The following is a 15877-nucleotide window of genomic DNA, read 5'->3' as shown; positions in this document are numbered from 1 at the left end:
CAGGCAACAAATTCTAACACACCCAAAGCTTTGTGGACTAGAATCAAATAGCCGTTAAACTCTGGTGCACAAACATTACCTACTCCTACTTCATCCAAACTAACTGATAGTTAAGTGTATTCAATACCCACTTCATCCAAACAGTAACCTCTCTTATTAAAAATGATTAAAGCATTCTTTCAAATTAATGTTCACAACTGATAGTTAAGTGTATTCAATACCCACTCTTATTAAACACGTGGCACAGGCAGACATGGGTTTGTTGTTAGCCCCCCAAATAATTGCATCAAACCAGTCTCAATTTATACAATTAATAAACTATTACGAACCTTAAAGCCTACCAGCCTTGCCCCTGATAACATTCCATCTCAGTACTTAAAAATTGCTGCACAGGTACTAGCTTTTCCTATCTCCATCCTAATCAACTGTTCCATCACAGAAATCTGTAGCCAAACCCTTTGGAAAAGGTACTACACTTTTTTTCTCTCCATAAAAGTGAAAACTGAAATGAGCTCTCAGACTTCAGACCTATAGACATACTACCCCCACTCTCAAAAAATTCTGTAGAAGTATATCTAGTCTCAGCTTCTCAGTGTTCATGCAGACAACTGCCTTCTTTCCTCTACATGGCATAATTTCTGTCCTTTTCATAGTACAAGCACAGCTCTCCATAGTCTTGCAACATCTACTAACCAATATTGAAACTCTGGTCACTTAATCTCAGCACTTTTCCTAGATGTAGCCAAAGCTATCAAATAGTATCCCACCAGAAATCACTTCAAAAACTAGCTTGCCTAGGAATACTCAAAACTTTGCTATCTTGGTTCTACATCTACCTCTCAAATTGGCCTCAGTCAGTAAAATGGCAAAATGACATTTCCTCTTCCCTTCCCATTACAAATGGTGTCTCTCAATGATCCATTTTAGGACCTCTGTTGTTCATTATATTCATTAATGATTTCCACCAAGTTTCTAAACAAGCCACTCTCATACAGTATGTAGATGACTCAATAACTATCTCTTTTGCTAAAAGCATAGATAAATTAAAACAACTCCTTCAACAGTCTTTCTCCACCATAGAGATCAAGCTGTCTAATACACAGCTGCTCTTTAACCCTAAAAAAAAAAATTCTTTTATTTACATTAAAGCACTCACCCGACTGCAACAATAATTTTGAAATAATTTCCTTTAACAACACCAACATAGAACTAAAGACTTGATAAGAGAAGACCACCAAAAACAAATTGGAAAATTGACTTAATTGGAGATATAAACAGCCAAACACCCAGATAAACATCATATAAATGATATGGAAGGAATGTTGACTGAAGGGGGACTGAAACAGAGTAAGTCAAATTAAGCTTCTGGGTGTCACTGTTCATGAAGGTGTAAAATTTTATCATCACATAAAGCAAGCAGTAGAAATACCCTCCAAAGCTAGGTGCACTCTATAGAGTCAAACAATACCTCACAGATAATGCCAGAAAATGTAGTGCTCAATCCCTCCTCATCTACACACCACTTCACAATGCTCCCAACTTGATTAACCTACACGCTACTCACCTCTCTCTTGGAACAGTGTTATAACAAGGTGGCAAAATTTGCTCTCTGTTATCATTACGTGACACATCACTGTCTGGCCATTAAAACCTTCAATGGTTAGAGCTATGACATTACCTTACACTTTCCCAACTAGTCACTTGCTGCAAAGTCATCTATTATCCAGACAAGCCCCAGTTTAAAAAAACATTCTACAACTAATAACCCAAATAGTCAGCTGAGATCCACTGATAAAATGTTATTAACTGTTACAAAAACTAAGATCTCATATGGTGACGCTTAGTACAAAAAATTGGAATTCTCTTCCTCTCACTAGAAAACACAGAAAACACCAGCTCTTTTAAAGCACAGACAAGAGAATACATAAAAGATACCTGGCTTTATTCAAGCATACCTCTTGGGCGATAAATGTCCTATCCATTACTTTCTCCTATTCTTTCCAAGCTCGATTCCCTTAGTTATTGGCCCAAAATCTTCTCACTGCCCTCTTCCTCTCCCTCTTCTTCCTGCTGCCTCTCCTTAACTATTCTCTCACCTCTTAATATTCATCCCCATTTCCTCGTTTTCTCAACTTCTACCAAGTTCATCACCAAATATGTTTCATATCTCTTTATATTATGTTGCTGCTAGTTAATGATACTCTGTTTAAACTTTGTATATTTGTGGATTACTTCTCTATCTCTCTTTAATACGTTCTTTATATAATGCTGTCATTTTTCCTGGATCTTTTATCAATGCGTCACAATGAAAAGGGGTCGATTTCTGTTCAGCTGAAATATCCCAGTAAGCAAATGCAATAACTAACTAACTAATTGAGTAAATTGGTTTAGACAAAGTCTAGATGGTTTGGGCCTTTTGTAGGGAGAGTAAATATTTGGTTCAGGAATCTGGAGTTGATGATGTTGACAAAAGCCTGGTTTTAACAGTTTTTATATGTGTAGGCAGACCAGGTAATCTTTTGACACTTAAAGTAATCTAATAAAAGGTGATTGGCTTTACTTCTACCAGGAGGAACACTGCATTTGTTATGTACCTTTGATACATAGTTTGGGACCTGTACCTACCAATAAAATAAAATAAAAAATGTAGTTTGTTGAGAGTGACTCACACTTGTACTAAACAATAGTCAAGGACATTTTGAATGAACTTTAGAGCACTACAAATACCTACAGTATACAAAGCGGCCCTTGCAAACAAATTAAACAAACATATTCAGAAAACTTGCTGTTATGCAATATATTGTTTAAATAACAGTGTAATAATACATTGATTAAAAAAAATACTTTATTCATTAAATAGCTTAAATTATCTGCTCATACACTAAAATGCTGTGCTTACTTTACTAATCATAAAAATAGAAAAATAAATAGAAAGAAAAATAAACAATTGGTTACATAATAAAAACTTGTATTATTTTTCCATATATCATAATTTGTCTTCTTTCATCTTAAGCACACACTTTATACACTGCTTCATTCAAACCTGGCAACTTATTGACTCCCGACCAAGGTTTCTAGCAAAGTTTCTTAATATCTTTCAACTTTTCAAAATCCCCTTCTTGTGGACGTGTCTCAATATAATCAATAACACAGAAGTGTGGCTGACCAAGTTTGCAGATAATTGCAAGCTAAGTAGTTATCACCTCATCCACTGATACTAAACAGCTCTAGCATGGAATGGAATATGCACATACCTGGTGTACTGAAAACGGTCTCAAGCTAACTGCAAAAAAATGCAATGTAGTTGCATTTGATAAACAAAATATATTCCCACTTCATACAATTAAATGTTAGTCCTCTTCAGGCAGACACAATCATAAGATACCCAGGTACTTATCTGTACATTTTTCTCTTATTTATCATATTTCCACCATAGTCAGGAAATTCGTCTGTCTGGCAAAGTTAATTTCCAAAGAAATATCTTCACAATCCAAATAAGTCCTTCTGCTACTGGATTCTTCCCTTACAGACTCACCACTGAATATAGTGCTTCTTTTGGTATGGATAAATCTAAGCATAATACTCTGTCAGAAAGGTCTTAAACATACCTTTCCAAAAAATCAAAGGCCTTAAATCTTCCAGCTAGCACAACTCTCACTATAGTCAGTAGCCTACAGTCTGTTTACAGCTGACCTGATCTTGCTTTTTGAGCCATGAAAGACACACTTCTATCTGACCTTCTTCTCTACAAATACCCACACCAGACATAAATCTGCAGCAACAAATGCACAAGACTTGCTGGATAAATAAGTTCCAAACTCAAAATATTTCCAGAATATGGGATAAGTTACCACTACAGGTCAAACAAAGAGATACTTTGACTAACTTTAAGGCTAATGTTAATAACTGGATAGGTAAACACACATTTAAACAAGTATAGCCATGTACAGCCTTTGTTGACTTGTGTGATAAGTACTACTAAGTACTTAAAAAGTGAGGTCTGACCTGTCTGCATAAAGGTATATATGGCTAATCATTTTATCTTCCTTGCAATCTATTGCCTAGTATTGCTCCCATATCCCAAAATAAAATTTTCTGAAATTGTCACAACAAAGAATGCATAGGGAGAGCTTTTTTAACAAGTGCATGTGTGCTCAAATATTCTTTGTGCAGCTTATAAAATGGTCAGCCAATATAGAATTCCTCACAGCTGTCACTCAGACTGCCATACATACCTCTCAGCTGTCCAGATTTTCTCAGACTGTCCAGATTTTTGCCTCATAGTTTTAGTGTGATTGTCAAAAAATTGTATTTTTCTGGAAAATCATTGAGGAGTGAAGTTACTAAATAATAATAGATATTTGAATTTCACACTTCATATCATTCAGAAAATGCATGCTAATGCGTAACTTGATATTCTAACAACTTTCTAACTTTATAAGACCAATACATAAGAATCTGTCCTATTGTCAGTCCTTTGTCCCCCTGTTACCTTTGGCTTTGTCCAGATTTTTTGCACTAATGGGATGAGAGGTAAACTGACATATATTCCACAAATGCTGAATTCCAGTCATACCTTTTTAAACATCATAGGTTTTAGCACTGCTTTGAATAAATTCATAGAGACCCTCATGTATAAAATGGTACTATTTACAACTGCCACTTGTGTATGTGCTATTAGGTCTTCACTGGTTAGATGACGGTTTATTTGAATTGTGTTAGTTTTCAAATATAGACTTGAATAATACCCTTAATATAAATACACATGGGTACCCTTCCTATTTTGTCATATAGGTGCATGTTACCTTTAAAATATTTCAGTTGTTTACCATTTTTAATCATGAGAGAGTTCAAACTGTATCCAAATTTATTGATTGTGAGTACCCCAAGAATGTTTTGTATATTGATCAGTACTAGAATTAGTCTCAAGAATAGAATGAAATCATGAACTGTGTCCCTCTTAAACCTCTTCAAAAATCTGGTTAATAATCTCTTCTTTGTGTGCTCTGTATAAAACATTATTTTAAGTATAGCTAGTTCTTTCTTAAGTTGCTCATCACCATAAAACAGTCTTAACACCCAATTACCTGTCCTCTTATTACATTCTTAATAAAAAAGAATGGCCGCATCTTGCATGTAAATAAGTACCTCTAAATGTTGGTTTCCTGTGTATTACAGAACTCAAGACAAGATGAGAATAAAACAAACTCAAAACCAGATAAAAATGAACACCAGTGGAAGCAATAAATCCAAACACAGGACCGTAACTGAGTTAATAGTTAAGAGCTTTCACTCACTTTAATCAACATGAGCTTATTCAGAACAACGTTTTTCAGTTCAAAATGCATTTATAAACTGTTGTCAATTATATCACATGACATTCTTAAAGAAATCTAACCACTTATAAAAATAAAAAATGAATAAAATAGCCAATTTAAATACAATACTCTAATATGGTGTATTGTAATACATACAGTATTGAATAATAAATAAGACACTTATTATTTGTACACTAAAATAATAGGTAGTCCACATAATGAACTACCTACTTCTAGCCATTAAGAAACATTTAATGTCAATAGTGCCATTGAGGCCTGGAGTTTAGTCAGCAACCAAAACTATTTGCCACAAACTTTCTTTACATTCTAAGAAAGTCCTATAGTCACCTGTAAAAGGATCAGAATTAACCCTTTCTAATACAAAAAAAGAAAATTTCTTGAAGAGTAAACATTCTGTTGCATGCACTGCCAAAGAATTAGTTCTATCCTTTTTTCTAATGGCTAAAATATGCTCATATATTCTTTTATGTAAAGCTCTAATAGTTTTTCCAACATAAAACTTGTCGCATGTATCACAGGTAGCACAGTATACAACATTGGTAGTGTTACAGGTGTAATAATCCTTAGCCCAGAACCTTCTCCCTATGTGTTTGAATTCTATGCTGGACACATTGCTCATGCTATTAACATTAAATGTTTCTTAACAATGGCTAGAAATAGGTAGTTCATTATGTGGACTACCTATTATTTTAGTGTACAAATAATAAGTGTCTTATTTATTATTCAATACTTTATGTATTACAATACACCATATTAGAGTATTGTATTTAAATTGGCTATTTTATTCATTTTTTATTTTTATAAGTGGTTAGATTTATTTAAGAATGTCATGTGATATAATTGACAACAGTTTATAAATGCATTTTGAACAGGAAAACTGTTTGTTCTGAAGAAGCTCAAGTTGATTAAAGTGAGTGAAAGCGCTTAACTATTAACTCAGTTACGGTCCTGTGTTTGGATTTATTGCTTCCACTGGTGCTCATTTTTTATTTATTACAGAACTCACACTATTGTCACTATAATTTTTAGTGACACACTTAGAAATGGTATACTGTCTTTAAGACAAAGTATCTGCTAAAATTAAGTAATTGGTCATTTTGTTAAGCATATTCACAAAATCTTGAAAATTCTTTTTTTTTTTACATGATTCTACCATATAAAAAAGATGCCATGTATAAAGAACACTTTATAAATACATGTCAGTATTGCATGTATTTATAAATATATGACAGTATTGCATTTGCAGCATAACCTGAAGTGTTGTAGGTCCTGTGTACGGTAGAAAATTGTAACATTGAGCTACAGTCTTCTGCTGTCTACTGACATCTGCTGTCTAAAGTGCTTTTTTTTTGCTCTTCCACTCAGATGAAGAAAATGTTTTCCTGTTTTGGTGGAATACTAGCTTGGACTACAGTGCCAGGTGCATAAACAGCTAGCTACACGTCTGATCAGTAGCATACTGCTGTGATGAGCATTGCAACTGGGGTACATGCAAATGCCATTTGAGAAATTTTCATTAAAGAGGTGGCCTACTGTCATTCTACAAGATTACATTTGGAAATCTCACCTGATGAGCAACATCATAACTAGAACTAATGAATGCCAGCAACAGATATATGCTGTTGGAAATAAATACTCAAAACCATAAGCAAAGAGAGTTCTAGGACCAGATCTTTACCTGAAGAAGGATAGTTGACCACAGTCATTTCCACTGGAAAATGAGTAAACAATTATACACCTGAAGAAAGATGGCTGAACAGACACATGATCAATGAGGGATGGATGCATAATTTCCTTTTATAGGCATGTGCAACCATGCTAACATGATGGCATAGTAGAAACACGAAGAAAGGAGCTGAATACTCCACAAACCATAACACCAGGATAAAATATTCACTCCATGCGTTTATTCAGTCTGGTACCTCGACATTTTGCCTTCTGCTGAGGTACCAGATTAAATAAATGCATGGAGTGAATATTTTATGCTGGTGTTATGGTGTTTGGAGTATTCAGCTCCTTTCTTCGTGTTTCTACTATTTATGCTCTTTTTGTTAATACGATGACATGCCCATTAGAAGATATCACTGAAGGCCCTATCCCTGTCACTGTTTCAAAATGATTGGGGCAGAGAGATTCTGTCATGACAAGCTTTGAAAGTGGTCTTTAGGGGCTACATTTCCTACTGGAGGAAATGCTTCCATAATCAGAAAAAGAGTGAAGGTACTCCAAAAATGAGTCTTAAAAATTGTAATTGTAATTGTAGAAAGGTTACTAAACAGTATGTCAATATAATACATCACAGACTCTGATACAGTAGCATGCTACATGTTTAGTGTGATAATACCTGAGGGTTCAAGGTGCTGATAAAGATGGTGTCTCCAGATCCAGCTAGCCAAGATTAGTTTCTCTTAGACCTACAACTCTACATACAGTTTTACATGACATGCCTAATGCAGAATCTCATTTTGTTTTCTCATTAACGTTAATATGTAAAAATATGAGGAAATGTAGGGTAAGTGTTCCAATGCCATTTGTACTTCTGTGCGTAAGTGTCCTGGCCAGATGTGACACTTATTTCTAGTAGGCAGTAACAAAAAGATGCATGCTGTGCAGCTCAGTCTCCAGGTATTTTATTATATGTTACCAGTATAATGTTACATTGTACACATATGCAACGTGATTTGAAAGTAGAAATATTAACACCAAATTGCTAATTTATGCATACTTTGTATCAATCATGCCAATCCCCTACTCTTTTGTAACAGGCACATCATTTCATCATAATGCAATACATTTATGAATATGACATTATTATTTCATTGCATGTGCTATTTTGCTTAATATCTCTTTAGTTCCCTTTGCCAGTATTGCATTAAGAAGCAAACCCTGGGATTCAGCAAGCAGCCATACAGGAATAAGTTATGCCTGCATGGCAGGGACCATTCCTGTTCAGCATGGCAGCGTGATATGCATGTGTATGTATGAAGGCATGATGCCATGCTGTAAAACAGACACGGTTCCATGTATGAGCATAGGGGGGGGTGTCTGAGAGCAGAGCTCTTTCAATAGAGATGCCCCCCTGCACTCTAGAATTGTCTTTTGACAATTTAAAATGAGCAAGAATGCTCATAACACCCCCAACCCATCAGGATAACAAATCCGGTCAAAGCCATAAGGGACAATCGTCCCTACCAAGACAAATGTCATTAGAATAACACATGTAGCATAAGCACATAATGCACACCTCCCAACCCATCACAGTAAGGAATGTGGACAAAGCCAAAAGGGACAATCATCAGAGTAAGGAATGTGGACAAAGCCAAAATGGACAATTGTCCCACAAAGCAAAAAGTTGATAGAATAACAGGTTCAGCATTAGCAGGGATATTTTGAAGGGTACAAATAAAATACATCAAATTTTTTTTTAACATGCAATAAAGTTTAGGCATAGCTGCGCGGGTGTGCCTGTTGCTTAGCTATGCTTAGTCCAGCTTAAACAGCACAAGAAGTTAAATAGCAAGAGACATCCAGCATACGCAGTATTGCAATAGTGTAGTGATTAGAGTGCATGCTTTACAAGCAGCCATTCCCAGTTTGATCCCTACTGTAACCATTTAACATGTGAAACACTACATAAACATTTTTTTTTATAATTAGCTACTAAATAGCATATACTTGTTAACCAGAGTACTGTCGTAGGTCCAGATGTGAGGTGTCAGTTTAATAAAGTTGTGAAACCCCCATATAAACACAAGTGTCACATACAGTATAGTCACACATGAATAAATGTAATGAAAGCACATTCGGGGATATCAGGGGCAGTAAATAAATTTATAATATGTAATGAATGATGAATCAATCCCATACAGCAGATAGTCTATAAAATAAAAAATAAGTAATGCTAAGCATTGCACAGCTCTGCTTACCAGGTATAAGCATTGTGTAAATATGACTGCTAAGCAATGAGTAGCCCAGCTAAGCAGATTTGCCCATTGGTAAAGAGTGCTGAACCTGCCCATTTAAGCACTGCCAACCTTAGCTAAGCAGGTTTGCCTGTAGCTTAGCTTAGCTCAGCATATTCAAAACCATCCAATCATGGCAAAGGATTGGGAATTGGCTGTATTTAAACTGCACAGGAGGGAATACAGCTGATAACTGGTTACAGCTTCAAACTGTAGGCAGTATGGCAGGAGTTGGTGAGGGCATGTGCTTCCGTGCACAGTGCTGGGGCATACAGGAGTCCAAGGTCATGGTAGGACTCCTGGTACAAAACCATGATGAGAAACTGCTGCAGGGCCAGTACCAAGGCTCCCAATATAAAGCAGAAACCTGGGACCATCTCGCCCATGATCTCACCAGTGCCACTGGTGTGCCTCAGACTGGTGAGCAGGTTTGGTACCACTATTCCGACTTGAAGTGGAGAAAGAGGGAGCTCTTGGATGAGTGGGTCCAAGAAGCAAGGTGATGTCCCAGAAGTGTGTAAGTACACATACCAATAACTGTTTACTAATGTCTAGCCTGTGTATATGATGGATAGGTATGCCTAAATATTTCTCTGTTTCCTTTACAGCTGCAGTTGAGCAGGCTGTGAATCAGGAAATCTATGTTAGTAGGCTGCAAAGGCTGCATCGTGAGGCTGGTGAGTAACAATTCTGCTTGTAGTAGTCATACCAAATAAATATAATGTAGTAGAAACTCACCTGACAGTATAAAACTGTTGTATGGGTTGTACTGAATAAACCAGACAATATGACAGTAATAGTCCCATATAGGTCATATTTAAATGAAACTGTAACTGCCTGGCAGCAAAGCTCTAAATCCTGGAATGGTTGTGTTTACTCTGGTATTGTATGTAATTTATTGTTGCATTCTCTGAATAGTAATGTTGTGTTAACCACTGTTACCCACACTGTGCTACATAAAAAAATGTCTAGGAATGTCTGTATAAGACTGTTGTAAGTACAAGATCAGATTGTACAACGAAGAGAGACTTAGACAGAAAACACTGAAAAGATAGACAGCAATATCCAAGTAGCACACTCTGATGAAACTTAAGTTGTTGTATTTTAGCTGACACATCCATGGTTCAAATTCTGGGAGTGGTAGTAAGCTGTATGCATAATCATACCTCTCAACTACATAGATTTTTCAGAATGTCCAGATAATTAGCTCATATTTTCTGTCTGTTACTCTGTCCCCCTTGGCAAATCAGTGGGATGATCTCAGAATTGTAGTCACTAAATAATGGCATAACTTTGATTTTCAGACCACAAAACCTTCAGAAAATGTATATTAAAATAAATCCTGGCACTCTAGCAACTCTCCAAGTTTATGAGAGCAATATTCAAAATATGTCCCTATTTGTACCCCCATGTTGTCAAGCTTTGTCCAGAGTGTGTGCATTAGGAGAGTGAGAGGTATGTGCATAATATTAACTAGGAATCTGGGAATATGTATAGAAACAGTCAGGTAGTGTTAACAAATATTCCCCCCACAGGTCTGTCAGATAGGAAAACTGTAACTGCCTGGCAATAAAGATTTAAATCCTGGACTGGCAGTGTTTACTCAGTTATTGTATGGCCTGACATGTAGCATTCACTAACATCTGATATCAGAATAGTACTGTTGTGTCAACCACTGTTTCTCACACTGTGCTACATAAAAATATGTCTAGGAATGTCTGTATAAGACTGTTATAATTACAAAGTCAGATTGTACAACCAAGAGAGTCTTAGAAAACACAGAAGGAAAAGACAGCAATATCCAAATAGCACACTGTATTGAAACTTAAATTGTTGTATTTTTAGCAGACACAGCCATGGTTCAAATCCTGGAAGTGGTAGTAAGCTATATGCATAATCATACCTCTCAACTGTACAGATTTTTTCAGAATGTCCAGATAATTGGCTCATATTTTCTGCCTGTTCCTCTGCCCCCCCTGGCAAATCAGTGAGATGATCTCAGAATTGTATTCACTAAATAATGACATACATTTGATTTTCAGACTTCAAAACCTTCGGAAGATGTATATTAAAAAAATCCTGTCACTCTAGCATCTCTCCCTCTACAGGTCTACCAGGTAAGAGATGTAGAATTTAGCTATTAGACAGTTGAAGTATACACTGTGTAAAAACATACCACTGCCCAAACCAAGGCCATGGGATATTGAAATAATACCTGTGCAGTAATGATTAGAGCAATGATCATTAAAGTTGTGAGTACTGCAAAGATATAGAAGCTGTAAATTGACAATTCCCCCCACCATATCTGCAAAGATAATCTAAGCACACAACTCAATGGGTATGTTTACACCAAACCTACTATTAGGACATATGTCCTATTGTTCAACAAATACTGACGTGTTTCTAGTAATGTTCCATATTGAAATACTATCATTGATGGCCTGTTGCTATCAATGTAACCTGCATGCAGTTGTAATGGCCACAGTGGTTCCATATATGCATGTGTTCTGTTTGCTATGCAGCTGTTCCAACTCTGGTGTTTTGGGTTAATGGGAATATCTATGCATGCTGTTATAACTAATCCTGGATTGTGTTGACTATTACTAACCCACCTATGTTTTAAAACTGCAGCACCATAGCATGCTTGGGAAGGTCAGTCCCAGTGGACCCACTTCTCCCACCTCATCTGGCTGTGGCACTGGGCCCCAGCACATCTGGGACCCACCCCAGGACCTCCTCGTCTGCTGATCCTGCACCACCTTTGGGTGGACCTGCCTCAGGGAATGGGACTCATCCCTCTTGAGAGCAGGCATGGACAGGCTCCTGCCACCCAAAGTCAGGTCCGGTGATTGGCATGTAGCAGGCTCCGAAGGGAGTTTGGAGATCTGCTACGCCAGCTTGAGAGCTGCATGGTGCATTTAGAGGGTCAGCCTGCCCCTCCTGCTCAGGGCCATGAAGGTGCAGTGGTGACTGCTCATGGGTGGGGACCTCAGTCCTATTGTTTCCATTTGGGGGCTCATGGTCTTCTGATTTCCAAACACTCCTTCCCGTCCAAGGTGTTTACTTCCCACATGTGTCATATACTGCCCCTGTATGCTGTCTTGTCTATCTTGTCTGTCTTCCGACCCAACCTACCTCCACAAATATATCTGCTATCCTCCCCTAACATCTCACTCTCACCTTAAAAAAAGGGCAATCTGTTCCCAAAAAGAATTTCGCACCATACAAAACTGTCCATTTCACACCCGCTTACATCTGCTTAAAAGTGTCCCAATTACTCTGTATCCAACAGCTCTTATTTTGCCAAAAAAAAAAAAATCAACTCTTACAAGTGTCAAACCCAGGACCCTGCATACCATAGCCACAGCAATTTGCCACTAAGCCATCTGACCTGCAAATATGTGCGATGTTTTCTCAAACATATCATGCAGCACAGTCATTCAACAGTAGGGAAAATGTATTTATATACATATATGTGTGTGTGTGTGTGTGTGTATGTACATATGTAGGTGTACATGTCTCTATATATGTATATATATATATATATATATATATATATATATATATAAATATAAAAAAAATATATATATATATATATATATATATATATATATATATATATATGGAGTGCATTCGGACATCGGATCCACACTCTGAACTTCCTTCCTCCAATTATCTGCGGAGCCCCCTACGCACCAGAATACAGTGGTGGTATATGACACATATGGGGGGTAAATACCTTGGAGGGGGAGGGATGCTTGGAAATTGGAAGCCCATGAGCTCCCAAATAGAAACAGTGGAACTGAGGTCCCCACCCATGGGCAGTCACCACTGCACCTTAATGGCCCTAAAGGTGGCTGTGCTGGGGGCTGAGCAGGAGTGGCAGGCCTACCCCCTAATTGCACCATGAGACCCTCAAGCTGGTGTAGCAGATCTCCCAATTGTCTGGGGAGCTCACTATGCACCAGACCCTGGACCTGACTTCAGGTGACAGGATCCTTTCTGTGTCCACCCCCAAGGGGGGACGAGCCCCATCCCCTGAGGTGGTTCCATCTGAAGGTAGTGCAGGACCAGCAGATGAGGAGGTCCCAGGGTGGGTCCTAGATGTGCTGGGGCCAGTGCCATGACCAGATGAGGTGGGAGAGGTGGGTCCGCTGGGAATGGCCTTCCCAAACATGCTATGGTGTTGCAGTTTTAGAACATATGTGAGTTAGTAATAGTCAGCACAATCCAGGATTAGTTATAACAACATGCATATATATTCTCATTAACCCAAAACACCAGATTTAGAACAGTTGCATAGCAAACAGAACACATGCATATATGGAACCACAGTGGCCATTATAATGGCGTGTAGGTTACAGTAATAGCAACAGGCCACCAATGATATTGTTTCAACATGGAACATGAATAGAAACACATTTCAATATTTGTTGAACAATAGGATATATCTCCCAACAGTAGGTTTAGTGTAAATATCTCCAATGATTTGTGTGTTTAGATTATTGTTGCAGAGATTGTGGGGGGGGGGAGATGTTAATTAACACTTTTATAACCTTGCAGTATGAGGTCCTCTGACCTTTTTTCCTGTTTATGTCTTCCAGGTACAATGTCACATGGACGGTTCCCTGCATACACACCCCAGGAAAATTATGTCATTATAAACTTCATCATACGACATCATGGAACCCTATTTAGACACAGGGCCCATGATCTGCAGGAGAGGACCACCCTGTGGAACAAGCTCATCCACAGGGTAAATGATGTCAGCCTGCATAACCACAGTTATGAGCAGGTGCAACATCATTGCACTGATCTGATTTGCCACGCCCATCAGCATGGTGCTGCAGTTTGGAGGGACCAGCTAGCCACAGGTGGGGGTCATGCCATCCAGGCCCACTGACACATGCTGAGGAGCTCCTTGCCAGCCTTGGGACACCCGACAGCCAGCCAAGCCAGAAACCTGCAGATAGCATTGTGGAGGTGGATGCCACCCACACAATGGATGAGGAACATGCAGGTAAGGCACCAGGGCACATTAGTAGACTGCTGTTGCTTATGCATCTTCTTCTGTAAAGTATCTTCATGCATATGTCAGATACCAGTCTGTTGCTGCAATGTAGTAATTAACAGATATGTATAATCTCTTGTATTGTGGGTTTGTACTGTTGAGGCACTGAAATGCTGCTCCCATCCTGTACAAATGCCACAGGTGTGGCTACTGACATTATGTCTCTCACACAGCTATGTAGGTCACTTTGGTATACAACTGGGGCAGCAGCCTGTAGCTGGTGAGTATGGAGTTGTTTTGTTCAGGTTTGCCAATACACCGGACATGTTATGGCCATGGTATTTGCCATGAAAACATTTAACACACATACCCATAATACATGCTGTACATGTTAACTTAGTGTTGCTGTTAACTGCACTGCATCACAGTGGTCACCATGGTGGCATATCTGAAGTGTATGTAAGAGTCCTGCAGTATACCTCACAACCTGTCAGTGCAAGATGTGTGGACAGAGATGAACATAATGGTGAGACAAATGGCCTACAGTAAGGACATGTCTGAAATGGGTCTATATTAGATACTCAAAGTTACTGAACTTCAAATACGATATAATAGACACCATATTGTCGAAGCCCAGTAACATTGAATATTTAATAAAAACATGAAATAAAGTAAAAAAACAGAACTACTTGCTCTAAGCAGGGAGGCAACCCCTCTGCTCTCCCCACACCTCCCGTTACTTAAATATTCCAACTCCGAGACCACACTACACTGAAGTAAATGGAAATATCCCCTTACGGAGATTTCCGTTTACCTCTTCGATGTTCTACGGTTTCACTGTTTACGTGTCGGCAATGTCAGATTCGACATTGCGATCATTCGAGATTCTGATATAGACCCGTCTGAAATATTACCCTTATACAGTGGCTTCAACAGTGTATACACCACTATTACAATGGCAACTTTTCCTGATCTAAATAACTGCAAATCACAATACCACATTAAACACCTTTTAGAACCTGTAATGTGATCCTACCATGAACAATGAATGTGTAATATGGAATCCTATGTTAGGACAACAAATATGGGGAATACATACCTTAACAAACACTGGAAGCATATGTGTGCACACACTCCAAATAACATATTGTAGAAGCAGCTTTTGAGGTACTGACAGCATTCACTCTTCTTGAGTACACACATTCCATGAAAAACAGGGCCTCAATGTCACACCAAGTAATGGTCTGCTGTCCAAGAAGTATGTTCATGACATTTGCCCACTCACCTGTAACAGAGGCAGCCGTGGCTTGCACACATCTTACAAACCATGGAATGGATCCCATATCAGAAAGGTAGCACTCAGGAGTGGGAGAAGTATCCTTACCTCACCTTTGCATATATCATGGCAAACAGTGCAGACAGTCATGCATGTGTGTATGAAGCATAGGACAACATTAATGTAGAAAATAAACAGATGTCCATCCAAGACAGATGACAACATATGTTGCAAACTGATCATGGAGATTGCCGAGAAACATGCAGCAACACTGAGGGACTTGCAGAAA

This window comes from Protopterus annectens, chromosome 1.part2, assembly GCF_019279795.1.
Source record: "Protopterus annectens isolate FY-2018-M chromosome 1.part2, PAN1.0, whole genome shotgun sequence".
NCBI classification, from domain to species: domain Eukaryota; kingdom Metazoa; phylum Chordata; order Ceratodontiformes; family Protopteridae; genus Protopterus; species Protopterus annectens.
This window is presented reverse-complemented; position numbering follows the sequence as displayed.